The sequence below is a fragment of the Elephas maximus genome, chromosome 20 (genome assembly GCF_024166365.1).
Source record: "Elephas maximus indicus isolate mEleMax1 chromosome 20, mEleMax1 primary haplotype, whole genome shotgun sequence".
Taxonomy (NCBI): Eukaryota; Metazoa; Chordata; class Mammalia; order Proboscidea; family Elephantidae; genus Elephas; species Elephas maximus.
In genome coordinates, this window is record NC_064838.1 from 76,981,955 (window position 1) to 77,002,330 (window position 20,376).

Genomic DNA, 20,376 nt, shown 5'->3' on the forward strand with positions numbered 1-20,376 from the left:
TAGATATCATCTGTGACACTTTGTTTAATTGAATAAACATTAACTCCACCCTTCTTTCTTATAGGATACCTGGAGTATAGTAGTTTCTCAATAAACACATTTTGTTGTTGTTATTTATTTTTTTCTTGGAAGTCTACAAATTATAGTAAAGATAAGACCTAGGCCTTGCCCTCATAGAATACATAATCTCACGGTGATGATGGGCAATAAAGAAATTGCCTATGGCAGACTATGGTAAGAATCATGGAAGGTTTGGGGCAAGGAATAGTTTGAATCCATTTGAGGACATTAGAAATACCTCTTCATTAAAGAGGTATTATTTGAAGTTGGCCTGGAAAACAGGCAGGATTTTAGAAGACATATTTCAGTGAAGAATCAGTGAAGAAGGCATTTTATTCAGGAAAGACTAGAACAAACAAACTCAAGGAAATAAGAATGTAATATTAAGTCAATTATAAAGTGAATGCTGTATAATGTGTGTTTCTATCTGTGTGTGTGTGTATGTGATATGTTATGTACAGGTTACCTTGGCATGTATGCAAAGTTCAGTAAATATAATCTAAATCCTGAACTTGTTTTCAAAGGAGCTCCTGTGAGACAGAATAAGTGTGATAGTCTGCTCCGGAGGCATAGAAATGGATCTCAGAAAACCAGCATATGCAAAAGATAGGGACAATGAATGCCTTCCCAATCTGTTTTTCATGCTATTATTTTGGCCACCCAGCCATCACAAATATTATATATACTTAATTTATTCATTTTTATATGTATTTTTGGATCACAGACCTAATTACTGAATACTTCTCAACAGAAATCTCACCCATCATTAAAAAAAAAAAAATCAAAAACAGTATTTGAAGTTGGAGAACATGTTTCATAGTAATTGCCTACATAAACTTATTCAAAATAAAATGAAAGAGCAGCAGTCTTTTGCATCTAGACATACATAATTCAGCAAATTCAAATTATTAGGTATACCTTTTTTTAATAATTTTTCTTGGCTAACTTGCACATTCTTCTTTCTCTATTCAAGTCTAGATAAAATTCCAAATAAAACAGCAATATAGTGGGAGAAACAGGTGTTTTAGTGAGGGAGAAAAAATTAATTTGTGGAATAATTTTATATGGCTCAAGAAATTGTTTGGAAGAGCCATATGATTTTGAACTTATGATCATTATTTAAGTTTTTAATGTTTAGTTCTTATGCATTTTTTGTAAGAAATTCATTAATTGTTATTTTTTGTTTTCTTGATTAGCGCCAGTATTGTTCGGGTGAGATTTCATTGCAGTTTTGATTTGCATTTCTCCAATGGCTGATGATCTCGAGCATTTCCTCACTTGTCTGTTAGTCGCCTGAATGTCTTCTTTACTGAAGTGTCTGTTCATGTCCTTTGCCCATTTTTTAATTGGGTTATTCATCTTTTTGTTGTTGAGGTGTTAAAATATTGTATACATTTTAGAGATGAGACCCTTGTTGGATACGTCATAGCCAATTTTTTCTTTTCTCACAATCTGTAGATTCTCTTTTTAGTCTTTTGATGAGCCTGTTTAATTTTTAGGTGTTCCCAGTTGTCTAGTTTATCTTCTCGTGTTTTTGCATTGTTAATTATGATTTGTATAGTATATATGCCATGTAATAGGGCTCCTAGCATTGTCCCTGTTTTTTCTTCCACGATATTTATCATTTTATATATATATTTTTTAAATCCAGTTTGAATTAATTTTTGTGTACATGTAAGACATACCTTCTTTTTCTTTCTTTTTTTTACAAATAGACATCCAGTTTTGTCAGTATCATTTGTTAAGAAGACTGTCTTTTCCCCATTTAATGGATTTCAGTCCTTTGTCAAAGATCAGCTGAAAATAGGTGGATGGATTTATGTCTGGGTTTTCAATTCTGTTCCATTGTCAGTCACTGTGCCATTACTAACCAGGCTGTTCTGGACACTGTGCCTGTATAGTAGGATCTGAGATGCGGCAGTGTGAGACCTCCTACTTTATTCTTTTTCTTCAATAATGATTTGCTTATCTGGAGCCTCTTAAAATAAACTAAACAGGGTTTCCAAGTCTGTAAATCTTTATGAAAGGAAACTGCCACATCTTTCTCCCATGAAGCACCAGATGGATTTGAACTGCTGACATTTTGGTTAGGAGCCAAGCCTTTAATCACTTCTGTACCAGGGCTTCTTTCTATTTCCTAATAGATGAAAAACTGAGATAAAGTGATCATATTAAAAGTAAATGGGGGAGGCGGGGCCAAGATGGCTGACTAGGTAGAAGCTATCACAGATTCCACTTGCAACAAAGACTAGGAAAAACAAGTGAATCGATCACATACATGACAATCTGCGAACCCTGACCATCAAACACAGATCTAAAGAGTTGACCTGAGTGACAGAGACTGAGAATGAACAACCATGGGGAAGCCTGGAGCCAGCGTCCCAGTCAGGAAACCTTGGTGCCGGGCTTTGGACTGGGTGCAAGGGAGCTGAGCACAGCATCATGAGACGGCGCAAACATGGGATGCAGCCCTAGCCCCCAGAAGTGACCTCGGGGAAAGCCCAGCCAGTGCACGCAGGCAGCACAGCGATGGGGCTGACAGGAGGAGCAGTCACCGGGAGGCAGCGACTGGTTTTGGAGCCTGCAGTGCAGCGTCTCAGCCTGGGAACCTTGGCGCTCGGCTTTGGACTGGGAGTGAAGGAACTGACCATGGCTTCTGAGACAACACAAGCACAGCACAAGGGCCTGACCCTTAGGGGCAATCTCTACCCAGCCAGCGCACACAGTCAACACGCCCCTTGTCCCTCGGGAATCTCAGACAAAAGAGTCATCCCAAGGAAGATAAGCAACTTTGTCTATATTCCGGGGTCCTACTCTCTCCTATTTATCTGGACCCTCCCCTCCCCTTCCCAGGCGGCTTCATTAACATTGGAATTTCCTGAGCTAGAGAGTGAAGTGGGCTGCAGATTTTTTTTTTTTTTTTTGGTCTTTTCCTATCCCATTCTCCTGGCCTGAGAGAAGCAGCTACAGAAAATGCAGGGACAAAAAACCTTCCCCAATTGGACTGAAAACACAGAACCAGCTCCAGCCAAACATATATGATCCACAGTCTTGGAATTTCATCCCTACAGGGAACAAGGTGGCTACTATAATGCATAGGCATTTCTGATAGGGATCTGAATGTAACTGCTTTAGCTGATTACTGGAAAGACAAGTTTTCCAGGTCTGATATCTCTGTGTATTCACCAGAGCCCTCACTGACCCACAACAGGGAACTGAGGGCTGAAGCTCCCCCCAGACCAACTAGCCTCCTGCCTTAGGGGTCTAAGAGGGTGACATCTACCAATCTGTAGAGGTACTTGCATTGGGGGCCTAAGGTACAGCTGCAGAGCCCACCCACCAAAGTTCTTTAGGAATAGAGACACACCTACTGCACTGGCACTTGGGGGATGCCTGTCAGCATCCTGCCCCCTCCCCGGAGTGTGAAACTCTGCTGCTATGAGAATCTGGTGCACACAACTACCACCACTACTTCTCTAGAAGGATAGGTGACAGTCTGCACCACACACTTGATGACCCAAAATCAGATTTGACTCAAGAATAGCGAATGGACTCTTAGGCTTATATATCTGGTAAAAGCTCAAACCAGCTGGTAATAGGACATAAGTGATTCAAGGGCTACAACAACAATCAAGACAGCACAATCTAGTAGCCCATCTACGTACATTAAACGAAAACAAAACAAGATAAGACTCAGTGAGCAAATATAGAATAAATCATTACAATATCTTATAGATGTCTCAGAGGCAGCAGTTGATATTAAACCACATAAAGAAGCAGACCATGATTGCTTCTACAACTCCCCAAACGAAACAATCAAAATCTTTCCCAAATGAAGATACAATCCTGGAATTTAATTTACAGAATGCTTCAAGACATCAGGGATGACCTCAAAAATGAAATAAGGCAATCTTCAGAAAAAGCCAAGGAACGACCTGATAAAGCAGTTGAAGAACTCAAAAAGACTATTCAAGAATATAGTGGAAAAATTAATAAGCTGCAAGAATCCATAGAGAGACAGCATTCAGAAATCCAAGAGATTAACAGTAAAATTACAGAATTACACAGCTCAACAGGCATTCAGAGGAGTATAATCGAGGAATTGGAATGCAGAGTGAGGGAGGTGGAGGATAAAGCAATTGACACCAATACAGTTGAAGAAAAATCAGATAAAAGAATTAAAAAAAAATGAAGAAACCCTAAGAATCCTGTGGGACTCTATCAAGAAGGATAACTTGCGTGTGATTGGAGTCCCAGAACAGGGAGGGATAACAGAAAACACAGAGAGAATAGTTGAAGATCTGTTGGCAGAAAACTTGCCTGACTTCATGAAAGACGAAAGGATATCTATCCAAGATGCTCATCGAATCTCATTTAAGACTGATCCAAAAAGAAAATCACCAAGACATATTATCATCAAACTTGCCAAAACGAAAGATAAAGAGAAAATTTAAAAAGCAGCCAGGGATAAAAAAAAAGGTCTCCTACAAGGGAGAATCAATAAGAATAAGTTCAGACTACTCAGCAGAAACCATGTAGTCAAGAAGGCAATGGGATGACATATATAGAGCACTGAAGGAGAAAAACTGCCAGCCAAGGATCATATATCCAGCAAAACTCCCTCTCAAATATGAACGTGAAATTAAAACATTTACAGATAAACACAAGCTTAGAGAATTTACAAAAACCAAACCAAAGCTACAAGAAATACTAAAGGAAATTGTTTGGTCAGAAAACCAATAATATCAGATACCAGCACAACATAAGGTTACAGAACAGAAAATCCTGTTATCAACTCAAATAGGGAAATCACACAAAAAAATTAAGATTAATTTTAAAAAGAAAAAAACACACAAAACAGGGAATCATTGAAGTCAATATGTAAAAGATCACAATAATCAAAAAGAGGGACTAAATACAGGTGGCATAGAACTGCCACATGGAGAGGGAAACAAAGTGATATAGAACAATACAAGTTAGGTTTTTACTTAGAAAAATAGGGGTAAATATTAAGGTAACCACAAAGAGGTATAACAACTCCATAACTCAAAATAAAAACCAAGAAAAAAGTAACGACTCAGCAAACATAAAGTAAAATACTATGAAAATGAGGAACACACAATTTACAAAGAAAAACGTCTCAGCCCAAAAAAGTAAGTGGAAAAATGAAATTGTCAACAACACACATAAAAAGGCATTGAAATGACAGCACTAAACACATACTTATCTATAATTATGCTGAATGTAAATGGACTAAATGCAGCAATAAAGAGACAGAGAGTCTCAGACTGGATAAAGAAACACGATCCGTCTATATGCTGCCTACAAGAGACACACCTGAGACTTAGAGACATATAAACAAACTAAAACTCAAAGGACGGAAAAAAATATTTCGAGCAAACAACAATCAAAAAAAAGTGGGAGTGGCAGTATTAATTTCTGACAAAACAGACTTTAAAGTTAAATCCACCACAAAGGATAAAGAAGGACACTACATAATGATTAAAGGGACAATTGACCAGGAAGATATAACCATATTAAATATTGATGCACCTAATGACAGGGCTGCAAGATACATAAAACAAACTTTAACAGAACTGAAAAGTGAGATAGACACCTCCACAATTGTAGTGGGAGACTTCAACACACCACTTTTGCAGAAGGACAGGACTTCCACTAAGAAGCTCAATACAGACACGGAAGACCTAATTACAACAATCAACCAACTTGACCTCATAGACTTATACAGAACACTCCACCCAACAGCTGCAAAGTATACTTTTTTTGTAGCAAACATGGAACATTCTCTAGAATAGACCACATATTAGGTCAGAAAACAAACCTTGTCAGAATCCAAAACATTGAAATATTACAAAGCATCTTCTCAGACCACAAGGCCATAAAAGTGGAAATCAATAACAGAAAAATTAGGGAAAAGAAATCAAATACTTGGAAACTGAACAATACCCTGCTGAAAAAAAGACTGGGTTATAGAAGACATTAAGGGGGAATAAAGAAATTCATAGAATGCAACGAGAATGAAAACACTTCCTATCAAAACTTCTGGGACACAGCAAAAGCAGTGCTCAGAGGTCAATTTATATCGATAAATGCACACATACAAAAAGAAGAAAGAGCCAAAATCAGAGAACCGTCTCTACAACTTGAACAAATAGAAAGTGAACAACGAAAAAATCCATCAGGCACCAGAAGAAAACAAATAAGAAAAATTAAAGCTGAACTAAATGAATTAGAGAACAGAAAAACAATTGAAAGGATTAACAAAGCCAAAAGCTGGTTCTTTGAAAAAAGTAACAAAATTGATAAACCATTGGCCAGACTGACTAAAGAAATACAGGAAACAAATAACCCGAATAAGAAAGAAGATAGGCCACATCACAACAGACCCAACTGAAATTAAAAGAATCATATCAGATTATTATGAAAAATTGTACTCTAACAAATTTGCAAACCTAGAAGAAATGGATGAATTCCTAGAAAAACACTACCTACCTAAACTAACACAATCAGAAGTAGAACGACTAAATAGACCCATCACAAAAAAAGAGATTGAAACGGTCATCAAAAAACTCCCCAAAAAAAAAGCCCTGGCCCGGACGGCTTTACTACAGAGTTCTACCAAACTTTAAGAGAAGAGTTAACACCACTACTACTAAAGGTATTTCAAAGCATAGAAAATAACGGAATATTACCTAACTCATTCTATGAAATCACCACATCCCTGATACCAAAACCAGGTAAAGACATCACAAAAAAAGAAAATTACAGACCTATATCCCTCATGAACATAGATGCAAAAATCCTCAAGAAAATTCTAGCCAATAGAATTCAACAACATATCAAAAAAATAGTCCACCACGACCAAGTGGGATTTATACCAGGAATGCAAGGCTGGTTTAATATTAGAAAAACCATTAATGTAATCTACCATATAAATAAAACAAAAGACAAAAACCACATGATCTTATCAATCGATGCAGAAAAGGCATTTGACAAAGTCCAACACCCATTTATGATAAAAGCTCTCACCAAAATAGGAATTGAAGGAAAATTCATCACCAACAACCAACATCACTCTAAATGGAGAGAGCCTGAAAGCATTTCCCTTGAAAACGGGAACCAGGCAAGGATGCCCTTTATCACCGCTCTTATTCAACATTGTGCTAGAGGTCCTAGCCAGAGCAACTAGGCTAGACAAAGAAATAAGGCGCGTCTGGATTGGCAAGGAAGAAGTCAAAGTATCTCTGTTTGCAGATGACATGATCTTATACACAGAAAACCCTAAGAAATCCTCCAGAAAACTACTGAAACTAATAGAAGAGTTTCGCAGAGTCTCAGGTTATAAGATAAGCATACAAAAATCACTTGGATTCCTCTATATCAACAAAAAGAACATCGAAGAGGAAATCACCAAATCAATACCATTCACAGTAGCCCCCAAGAAGATAAAATACTTAGGAATAAATCTTACCAAAGATGTAAAAGACCTATACAAAGAAAACAACAAAGTACTAGTGCAAGAAACTAAAAAGGACCTACATAAGTGGAAAAACATACCTTGCTCATGGATAGGAAGACTTAACAGTAAAAATGTCTATTCTGCCAAAAGCCATCTATACATACAATGCACTTCTGATCCAAATTCCATAAACATTTTTTAAAGTGATGGAGAAACAAATGACCAACTTCATATGGAAGGGAAAGAAGCCCCGGATAAGTAAACTTAACAGTAAAAATGTCTATTCTGCCAAAAGCCATCTATACATACAATGCACTTCTGATCCAAATTCCATAAACATTTTTTAAAGTGATGGAGAAACAAATGACCAACTTCATATGGAAGGGAAAGAAGCCCCGGATAAGTAAAGTATTACTGAAAAAGAAGAAGAAAGTGGGAGGCCTCACTCTACCTGATTTTAGAACATATTATATAGCCACAGTAGTCAAAACAGCCTGGTACTGGTACAACAACAGACACATAGACCAGTGGAACAGAATTGAGAACCCAGATATAAATCCATCCACATATGAGCAGCTGATATTTGACAAAGGCCCAGTGTCAGTTAATTGGGGAAAAGACAGTCTTTTTAACAAATCGTGCTGGCAGAACTGGATATCCATTTGCAAAAAAATGAAACAGGACCCATACCTCACACCATGCACAAAAACTAACTCCAAGTGGATCAAAGACCTAAACATAAAGACTAAAACGATTAAGATCATGGAAGAAAAAATAGAGACAACTTTAGGAGCCCTAATACAAGGCATAAGCAGAATGCAAAACATTACCAAAAATGACAAAGAGAAACCAGATAACTGGGAGCTCCTAAGAAGTAAACACCTATGCTCATCTAAAGACTTCACCAAAAGAGTAAAAAGACCACCTACAGAGTGGGAAAGAATTTTCAGCTATGACATCTCCGACCAGCACCTGATCTTGAAAATCTATATGATTCTGTTAAAACTCAACTACAAAAAGACAAACAACCCAATCAAAAAGTAGGCAAAGGATATGAACACGCACTTCACTAAAGAAAATATTTAGGCAGCTAACAGATACATGAGAAAATGCTCTCGATCATTAGCCATTAGAGAAATGCAAATTAAAACTATGATGAGATTCCATCTCACACCAGCAAGGCTGGCATTAATCCAAAAAAACACAAAATAATAAATGTTGGAGAGGCTGTGGAGAGATTGGAACTCTTATACCCTGCTGGTGGGAATGTCAAATGGTACAACCACTTTGGAAATCTATCTGGCGTTTTCTTAAAAAGATACAAATAGAACTACCATACAACCCAGAAATCTCACTCCTCGGAATATACCCTAGAGAAACAAGAGCCTTCACACAAACAGATATATGCACACCCATGTTCATTGCAGCTCTGTTTACAATAGCAAAAAGCTGGAAGCAACCAAGGTGTCCATCAACTGATGAATGGTTAAATAAATTGTGGTATATTCACACAATGGAATACTACGCATCGATAAAGAACAGTGACGAATCTATGAAACATTTCATAACATGGAGGAACCTGGAAGGCATTATGCTGAGTGAAATTAGAGGCAAAAGGACAAATATTGTATAAGACCACTATTATAAGATCTTGAGAAATAGTATAAACTGAGAAGAACACATACTTTTGTGGTTACGAGGCGGGAAGGGAGGAAGGGTGGGAGAGGTTTATTTACTGATTAGTTAGTAGATAAGAACTACTTTAGGTGAAGGGAAGGACAATACTCAATACAGGGAAGGTCAGCTCAACTGGACTGAACCAAAAGCAAAGAAGTTTCCTGGATAAACTGAATGCTTCGCAGGTCAGCAGAGCAAAGGCAGGGGTTTGGGGACTATGGCTTAAGGGGACTTCTAAGTCAGTTGGCAAAATAATTCTATGATGAAAACACTCTGCATCCCACTTTGAAGTGTGGCGTCTGGGGTCTTAAATGCTAACAAGCGGCCATCTAAGATGCATCAATTGGTCTCAACCCACCTGGAGCAAAGGAGAATGAAGAACGCCAAGGTCACACAATAACCATGAGTCCAAGAGACAGAAAGGGCCACATGAACCAGAGACTTACATCATCCTGAGACCAGAAGAACTAGATGGTGCCTGGCCACAACCGATGACTGCCCTGACAGGGAGCACAACAGAGAACCCCTGAGGGAGCAGGAGAACAGTGGGATGCAGACCCCAAATTCTCATAGAAAGGCCAGACTTAATGGTCTGACTGAGACAAGAGGAATCCCGGTGGTCATGGTCCCCAAACCTTCTGTTGGCCCAGGACAGGAACCATTCCCGAAGACAACTCATCAGACATGGAAGGGACCGGACAATGGGTTGGAGAGAGATGCGGACGATAAGTGAGCTACTTGTATCAGGTGGACACTTGTGACTCTGTTGGCATTTTCTGTCTGGAGGGGAGATAGGAGGGTAGAGAGGGTTAGAAACTGACAAAATTGTCATGAAAGGAGAGGCTGGAAGGAGGGAGCGGGTTGACTCATTAGGGGGAGAGTAAGTGGGAGCGTGGGATAAGGTGTATATATGTTTACATGTGACAGACTGACTTGATTTGTAAACTTTCACTTAAAGCACAATAAAAATTATTAAAAAAAGAAGTAAATGGGAATAAAAACTGTCAAAAGTGTTGTAATAGCAATTGCTCTCAGTTCTTTCAACTACGTCCAAGTTGTGTGGAAATTTTTCAAGTTCATCTTTCATCGAAAATTATTTTTAGAAATGCATGAAGCACAAAGTAGATTGCCTTCCATATTTTGTTGAAACATAATATTTTGGAAATGGCATTCCTTTAAGAAAGATTTCCTCCCCATTATGGTAGAATGCAAACACAGCCTGAATTCTCAGATCCTTCTGGTATCCATAGCAGCTCTTCACATCAAGTTGTTGAATCAGTTTGACAAATCCTTAAATGTAGCCTACTCTTGTGAACTATTTTGGGTAACAGATGGTGGCAGAAGTGATATTGAGACCACTTCCAAACTTTTGAGAGGCTTTCAGGATCTTGGAAACCCTCTTGGAACCCTGTGAAGCTGGCATGTGAACAAACACAGACTAGTATGTTGGCTAATGGGAGAAACATAGCCCAATTTCTCATTCCTCCAATCATATCAGCTGACATCTAGCCCACCACCAGACTTGAGAATGAGACCCTTTTAGGTTAGCTGACTAACAACTGATCTCATAAACCTAAGTAAGCTGAGCCGAGATCAGCCAAACTTAGATCAACAGAACTGCTCACCTGATCCATGCAATATCCTTTGCCATCAAGTTGATTCAAAATTATGGCTTCCCTATAGAATAAGGTTGAACTGCCCCATAGGGGTTCCAAGGATTCAAACTACATGGATACAAACCACTGACATTTTGTTTAGCAACCAAGTTTTTACTATTTTTGTTAGGTACAGTCGAGTCAGTTCTGACTCACAGCAACCCTGTGTACAACAGTACGAAACACTGCCTGGCCCTGCGCCATCCTCACAATTCTTGTTTTACTTGAGCCCGTTGTTGCAAATACTGTATCAGTTCATCCTGTTGAGGGTATTCCTTTTTTTCACTGACCCTCTACTTTACCAAGCATGATGTCCTTCTCCAGGGACTGATCCCTCCTGACAGCATGTCCAAAGTATGTGAGATGAAGTCTCGCCATCCTTGCTTCTAAGGAACATTCTGTCTGTACTTCTTCCAAAATAGATTTGCTTGTTCTTTTGGCAGTCCATGGTATATTCAATATTCTTCGCCAATAGCGCAACTAAAAGGTATCAATTCTTCTTCAGTCTTACTTATTCATTGTCCACCTCTCAAATGCATTTGAGGTGATGGAAAACATCATGACTTGGTTCAGGTGCACCTAGGTTCTCAAAGTGATATCTTTCCTTTTTAACACCCTAAAGAGGTCTTTTGCAGCAGATTTTCCCAGTGCAATGTGTCTTTTGATTTCCTGGCTGCGCTTACATGGATGTTGATTGTGGATCGAAGTAAAATGAAATCCTCAATGACTTCAATTTTTTCTCTGTTTATCATGATGTTTCTTATTGGTCCAGTTGTTAGGATTTTTCCTTTTTTTATGTTGAGTGTAGTCCATAATGAAGGCTTTGGTCTTTGATCTTCATCAGTAAGTGCTTCGAGTTCTCTTCATTTTCAGAAACCAAGGTCGTGTCATCTGCATAATACAGATTTTAATGAGTCTTCTTCCAAACCTGATTCCCCGTTCTTCACATAGTCCAGCTTCTTGGATTATCTGCTCAGCATACAGATTGAATAAATATGGTGAAAGCATATAACCCTGACACACACCTTTCCTGACTTTAAACCATGCAGAATCCTGTTGTTCTGTTCAAAAAACTGCTTCTTGGTCTATGTACAGGTTCGTCATGAACACAATGAAGTCTTCTGGAATTTCCATTCTCTGCAATTTTATCCATAATTTGTTATGACCCACACAGTCAAATGCCTTTGCATAGTCAATGAAACACAGGGAAACATCTTTCTGGTATTCTCTGCTTTCAGCCAGAATTCATCTGATATTAGTCCTGATATCCCTGGTTCCATGTCCTCTTCTGAATCTGTGCTGACTCTGGCAGTTCCCTGCTGATGTACTGCTGAAACTGCTTTTGAATGATCTTCAGCAAAATTTTACTTGTAGGTGATATTAACAATATTGTTCCATAATTTCTGAATTTGGATAGATTACCTTTCTTTGGAATACACATAAATATGGATATCTTCCAGTCATTTGGCCAGGTATCTGTCTTCCAAACTTCTTGGCTTAGACAAGTGAGCACTTCCATCACTGCACCCACTTGTAGAAACATCTCAGTTTCTATTCCAATGTCTTCAGTGTAGCTTGGACTTCTTTCTTCAGTACCATTGGTTCTTTGTCACATGCTACCTCCTGCAATGATTGGATGTCGACCAATACTTTTTGGTACAGTGACTTTGTGTATCCTTTCCATCTTCTTTTGATGCTTCCTTTGTCATTCAGTATTTTGCCTATAAAAAAAAAAAGAATCCATCAATACTGCAACTTGATGTCTGTATTTTTTCTTCAGCTCTTTTCAGCTTGAGGAATGTCAAGCATGTTCTTCTCTTTTGGTATTCTATCTCCAGATCTTTGCACATGTCATTATAATACTTTCTCTTCTCCAGCAGCCATTTGAAATCTTCTGTTCAGCTCTTTTACTTCAGCATTTCTTCCTTTTGCTTTAGCTACTCAACTGACATCCTTTTTGGCATTTTCTTTCTTTTCTATGTTTTTAATGACCTCTTGCTTTCTTCACGTATGATGTTCTTGAGATCATTCCACAACTTGTCTGGTCTTTGGTTATTAGTGTTCAACACATCAAATTTATCCTTGAGATGGTCTCTAAATTCAAGTGCAATATACTCAGGGCTGTACTTTGGCTTTTTTGGATTTCTAAATTTCTTCAGCTTCAACTTGAACTTCTATATGAACAATTGAGGGTCAGTTCCACAGCTGGCCCCAGCTTTGTTCTGACTGATGATATTGAGTTTTTCCATCATCGCTTTCCACAGATACAGTTGATCTGATTCCTATATGTTCCATTTGGTGAAGTCCAAGTGTATAGTGGCAGTTTATGTTGTTGAAGAAATGTATTTGCAATAAAGAAGTCATTTGTCTTGCAAAATTCTATCATGTGATCTCCAGCATCATTTCTATCACCAAGGCCATATTTTCCAACTACTGATCCCGCTTATTTATTTCTAATTTTTGCATTCTAATCACCATTAATTATCAATGCAGCCTGATTGCATGTTCAATTTCTTCATCTTTGGTTTTAGTGGTTAGCAATAATAAAATATTTTTGTTTTAACTAACACATTTTTGAGTGGTTTGTATGTAGTCATTGGAGTCACTCACTTTCTCAGTTTCTGGGAATATTACCAAAAGATTTTCCAAAGAATTATCATAAGACATTTTAGAATATCGGTTATTCCTAGAGGCTCCTTGTTAAAACAATGCAATAAAAAGCTTAGAAATGTTAAAATACTGTGATTTTGTTGATATGGTTAATCTAATATCTTACTAAAATGGTATTATCTTGTGTGCTTTAAATTCATTGTCATCAAGAGCTTGGAGATTCACGTTGTGATTATTCAATTTATGAGTAGTGATTCTGACATGAATTTCATTCAATGTTTTAAATTTAAATAAACCTTTAAACACACCTCCCATCTCTTTAAATCAAAGATACATACATAAAGAATACAACTTTCTTGTGAGTGTTTCGCATAGATGTTATTAAGAATCACAGTTATTTTTTTCCACATCCTTTTTAAATTTTGCTATAAAGTGACTCTCTCCATCAGGAGTCATGCACTCAGTAACTATAGATTGATTGTTGCACTAGGAAAAAAATACTGGATAGTAAACAAATATATCATCAGTACTATATACTATATATCAGAGTTCAGCATGTCACCATGTGGGTTAAAAAACCTTACACCAATCTTTTACAGGTAAAGAAATACACATAAACAGGGACAAAGCCATTTCCTTCCTAGGATGCCCTGTGCAATTCTACTTGTTTTGTTCTTATACAATCACTGAGGTCATCCAGCTGGCTGTGGGGACCAATGACTACTCTGAGGCTATCTCCAATCTACCACTGTACATGGTTCTCACGTCTCAGAAAGTCTCTGTGGAGGTGGTATCTAGCTGATATATGTGAGGAAGAGGGTGTTCTTTGACTAATATGTGTTTAGCTCTTGAGATTCCATCCTACCTCAAAAATGTGATTAAACACTACTGCCATAATCAACCCCTTTTCTTATCACTTGCTTGATCTGATGTCTCTATAAATGAACTGCTGTTGTACACTGTGGCTACTATCAATGAGATTATCACCATGGTAGCTATCCTCACCTCCTTCCTGCTTGCTTGTTCTCATAACCATCCTGAGATCTTACTCTGCAGAGGGACAGTGCAAAGCCTTTTCCAACTGTGCCTCCCACTTCACAGCCATTGTTATTATGAGGTGCCTATGAGTTGGTTCTGACTCATAGAGACCCTACGTACAATAGAAGGAAACACTGCCTTGTCCTGTGCCATCCTTACAATCTGTATTATGCTTGAGCCCACTGTTGCAGCCACTGTGTCAATTGATTTTGGTAAGGGTTTTCCTTTTTTCGCTGATACTCTGCTTCACCAAGTATGATGTTCTTCTCCAGGGACTGATCCCTGATTATAACACATCCAAAGTATTTGAGGCAAAGTCTTGCCATTCTCACATCTGCTGAGCACTCTGGCTATACTTCTTCCAACACAGATTTGTTCGTTTTTCTGGCAGTCATGGTATATTCAGTATTCTTCACCAGCACCATAATTCAATGGCGTTAATTCTTCTTTGGTCTTCCTTACTCATTGTTCAGCTTTCTTATGCATATGAGGTGATTGAAAACACCATAGCTTGGGCCAGGTGCACCTTAGTCCTCAAAGTGACATCTTTGTTTTTTAACACTTTAAAGAGATCTTTTTTGCAGCAGATTTACCCAATCCAATGTGTCTTTTGATTTTTTGGCTACTACTTCCATGGATGATGATTGTGGATGCAAGTAAAATGATATCTTTGACAACTTCAATAATTTCTCCATTTATCACTATGTTGCTTTTTTTTTTTTTTTTTTTTTTTTGCTTATTGGTCCAGTTGTAAATATTTTTGCTTTCCTTAAAAACAAAAATGAGATAACATGAGCTGGCTTAAAATTTGATAGTGAAGAATGAAAAAGCATATATATATATATATATATATACACGATGTGGGGCACCTACTGTAAGCTAAATGAACATTCATACCATGTGCCTTTATTATAAGATACATGGAATATAGTAGGTTTGCATTAACACATGAGTTTCCCTTACATATCCACAAAGGTAGTTAAGAAAATACGTTGTCTTTACCTTCAAAGAATGCATAATATAGTGGTGATGATGGGTTAATGAAAAAAGTGAATATTCTATGAGGCAGACTATAAGGAGTATCATAGAAAGATTGGGTCAAGGAATAGTTCAAATCCATTTAGGGATATTGTCAGTGTGTCTTCACAAAGAAAGTATTATTTGATCATGTCCTTGGAGTATGAGCAGAATTTTAGGAAACGTATTTTAGTGAAGAAGGGGTTATATTCAGAGAGACTAGAAAGAACAAATTAAAGTAAATGACAATGTAATAATTGAGTCAACTATCTCACCGATTTTTTATTGGGTGAGTACTGAATAATGTGCGTGTGTGCGTTTCTCTGTGTATGTGTGTGTATCCAGTGCCATCGAGTTGATTCCAACTTATAGCGATCCTATAGGACAGAGTAGAACTGTCCCATAGTATGTGTGTGTAAGTGGTACCTTATATACAGGCTACTTTGACATGAATGAAAAATTGGGTAAATATGGTCTAGATCTTGAACGTGTTTTCAGAATAGTTCCAGTGTGTCAGAATAATAAGCTATACTTTGCTGCAGCAGAGGCTTAGAGACAAATCTCAAAAAACTAGTATATGCAAAAAATAGGAATAATGACTGTCTTTCCTATCTGTATTGCATACTATATTTCTGCTTACTCATCCATCATAATAATTACAAATACTTTATTTTCTTTCATTCTGTATTTATTGGAAGACCTAGTTTTTTAATTCTTCTCAGAAGAACTCTCATCCACCATTAAAAAAAAAGGAAAAATATTGAGTTACCATACAAGTTGAATACTAATTGTTTACATAAACTTACTACAAACAGAAAAAAAAAAAATTATCATCAGGCAGCCATTAATATCTCAACATATTTAACTTGGTAAAGTCAAAATATTATATATCTCATCTTAATAACTCACCTTTGCTTGACTAACTTGTACATCCTTCTCCTATTCTCTATGCAGTATGTCTAGATAAGATTCCAGAAAATTTGTCAAGTGTTTTGGTGAGGGAGAAAATTTTTTTTTTTTTTTTTTTAAACTGGGGAGCAATGTTATATGGGCTCAAAAATTATTTGGGATGGTCATATGATTTTTAACTTATGACTATTAATTAAGATTTCTGTCTTCGGTCTTACATATTTGTTGATAAGAAATCGATTAAATAATCACTGCATATTAAAAGATAAAAAATAGGAAAACATTGTTTTAGATATTGAATGTCTGATGAAAGGCTTTCTCACTTATTTGACCTCAATTTCTCTGGGTATTTACGTAAGTATCCTTCACTGCACATCTGGAACTTATACAATTTCTAATTTTCTTTGAAATTAGAAAATTATATTATTCTTAAATTGAATCAATGATGTCTAATTAACCCCCTTTTATTGAGAAAAAAATTTCACTTCTCTCATACTTTGCGAAACGATCATATTTTGTGGTGGAACTGGCACAACCCACTTACCTTTCACTCTGATAAAACTGTGACCCATCCAATTGAAGTAACTTGGCCAAGGTTGTAGAAGCCATTGTTGATAGAACCAGGCCAATCATTTAAAATTCCAACCACACTGGCAAACAACTCTTTTAGTAATTACTGTCATATAATCTCATATTCTTTCAAGTTGTGACATTTCCGATTCTTCATGGCAGATTCTTTACCAAATTTTAGCAATCAATTTTTTTGGTCACTGTGATTGTTAAGGTTGTCTGTCAACTTGGCTGGGCCATGATTTTCAGTGGATTGGCAGCTATGTAATGATGTGGTTTGGCTGTTATATAATGATGTAATTCAGCAGTTATGTAATGATGTAGTTCTTCATGATGTGATCAGCGAATCAGTTGTAAGGGGAGCTTCGATCCTCTGCATAGAATATGTATATATATACATGGATGTTCTGGCAATTCTCACTTGCTTGCTCTGGATCTTACATCTGGCTTGTCATCATCTGACCTTCAGTTCTTGGGACTAGTGCCAGCAGCCAGATGTATTGCCTGCTGATCTTGGGATTCATTGGCTTCTGCAGCCTGTGAGCAAGTAACCTGACTTCTTACCTGCTGGTCTTGAATTGGTCAGCCTCCACAGCTATGCGAGTCAGGAGAAGCCTCCAGCCTGACACCTGACCCATGGACTTAGGATTTGCCAACCTCTACAACTGCTTTAGCCATTTCCTTGAGATAAATTTCTCTCTGTGTATATGCTTTATTAGTTTTGCCTCTCTAGGGAACCTAGCCTAAGATGGTCACATATCCCTAAATTATTCCTGAAAAAGTATATACCGTAGGAATTTAATCTGACATATATTTCCTTGTAAGTTTAAATAACAGCACAATGTATAATCTCCATTGCATATTATAATTAATTTAAATTACATGAACAAGATTATTTTAAGCAATCAGACATATATCTTTCCTTGTTCTCCTGAACTTGTATTTCAATCTCCACTTTCCTCATAGACATTATAATTTTATGAATAACACTCATACTTTTAATTTCTTGTGATCATAATGTTTTTAATGTCATTGAATTTTTTTTCTTTTGAATTGAGTTAACCTTGTAACAATAAGTATAGTATTAACTAAGAAATTTAATTGTGTTGCAAATTTCAATAAAATATAATTAATCAGAAATAAAAAATGTTATTGGGAATATTTTTATTAATGAAAAGAATAAGTTTGGACTTTTTATTTTTATCAATTATTGTATCCATAGAAAAACAACACAATGCTAGAAGATAATAGGCTAACCATCTCTACATTTTAATAAATGAAAGTGCTGAGGAAGACTGGTCATACTGAAAGCAAATGGAGATAGAAGCTGTTGGAAATTGTGTTGTAGTAGCAACGCCACTAAACTCTTTCAACTCCATGTAAGGTATGTGCCAATTTCTTATGCTGATCTTTCATCAAAAAGTTACTTTTAGTGATGCATTAAACACAATTAGATTGTTTCTGAATTATTTTGAAGATAAGCTTTCTTTCCAAAAGGTTTTGCTACATCACCTATATTCTCTAGGCCTTCCTGTATCCATGCCCTTTGCAGCTATTCACAAGTGGTAAAATCAATTTCTCCATTCCTTAAATGTGGCCTACTCTTGCAACTTTCTTTGGCTAACAGATGGTGGCCAAAGTGACATTGTGCCACTTGTAGCCTTTGAGAGGCCTTGAGGCTTTTTTTGCACAATCTCTTGGAATCCTGCAAAGCTGCCATGTGAACCAATACAGACTAGCCAATTGGATAATGGGAGACATAACCTAGTCACCCAACACCCTCCCAATCACACCAGCTGACATCTAGCCCACAGCCAGACTTGAGAAGGAGACACTGTTAAATCAGCTGATCTCATACACCTAAGCAGGAGGAGCCAAGGTCAGCCAAGCCTGGACCAGATCAGCAGAGCTTCCCACCTGATCCATGCAATAAAGATCCATGCAATAGTGGGCAACAAAAAAACTGTTGCTATTTTTAACCAATATGTTTCTGAGTGATTTGTTTAAGTAGTCATTACAGCCACTCATTTTCTCAGTTTCTGGGAAGATTACCAAAAAGAGTTCCCCAAAACTTATACGACAAGAATATCTACTATTCTTTCACCGAAAACCAAAAAAACAAGTCAAACACATTGCCATCGAGATGAATGTGACTTATAGCGACCCTACAGGACAGAGTACAACTATCCCATAGGATTTCCAAGGAGCAGCTGGTGGATTCAAACTGCTAATTTTTGGTTAGCAGCTGTAGCTCTTAACCATTGTCCCACCAGGGCTCCCCATAGACATCCAACAAAGGAGCAGCCCTTGGAGAAATACTTGAGGCAGTCTCACTTAATGGCCTCTGGCATTGAAAATTCTTCCTAGGGTGTATGCCATCCCAGGGCCACTCTGTACCTCTGCTCTTCCTCACTTAGTCATCTGCATGTACAAACCAAAAAAACAACCTGTAGCCCTTTCCTCCCAGTGATTATATGTGGGGCCCTGGGCAAGTTACACCTGCCTGTAACTCAGTCACCTCATACGTACAGAAGCCATGATAACAGTACCCTTACCATTTAGTTTTATAAAGCTGAAGTGAGTTAACACTTGTATTTAGAACACTACCTGGTATGTAGGAAGGGCTCAATAAGTCTGAACAATTATTATTATCCTAAGTAAAAGATAGTTATTATTCCCACCCATTTCTGGCATTTGATGGAACTCTAATATGAGTTTAGACTCTATCCCCTCCAGGAAAGAGCTTTTGAGTGTAAGACAGGAACCGTTTACAAAACCTGGTCATATATTTCACTACAGGCTCACAGAGGCAATGCCTGGACACAGCATACGTTCTCTGTAATTCACAATGCACTCTGGAGGAAACCTTGATGGATTGTAATCTTATTAATTCCAAACTGGGATTTATATTTCACCAAAACCAAACACCAGTTGCTATTGAGTAGATTTTGTCAAACCTTTCTTTAGAGGTACCGCTGGATGGATTTAAACTTCCAGCTATTCAGTCAGCAGCCAAACATTTAACCGTTTGCACCAATATCCAGGGACTTATATCCCATGTTGTTGTTGTTAGGTGCTGTCAAGTCAGTTCCGACTCATAGCGACCCTATGCACAACAGAACGAAACACTGCCCAGTCCTGCACCATCCTTACAATCATTGTTATGCTTGAGCTCATTGTTGCAGCCACTGGGTCAATCCACCTCATTGAGGGTCTTCCTCTTTTCCTCTGACCCTGTACTTTGCCAAGCATGATGTCCTTCTCCAGGGACTGATCCCTCCTGACATGTCCAAAGTATATCCCATAAAAGGTCCATAATTGCTTGAACCCCAAGATAGGGTAGTTTCCTTGTTGATATCC

General features: G+C 37.6%; 1 pseudogene; it reads left to right on the top strand.

Annotated features, from left to right (window-relative positions):
• The first annotated feature begins 196 nt into the window (after positions 1–196).
• Positions 197–20,376, top strand: part of LOC126063717 (olfactory receptor 5L1-like) — a 22,686-nt pseudogene continuing 2,506 nt past the window's right edge.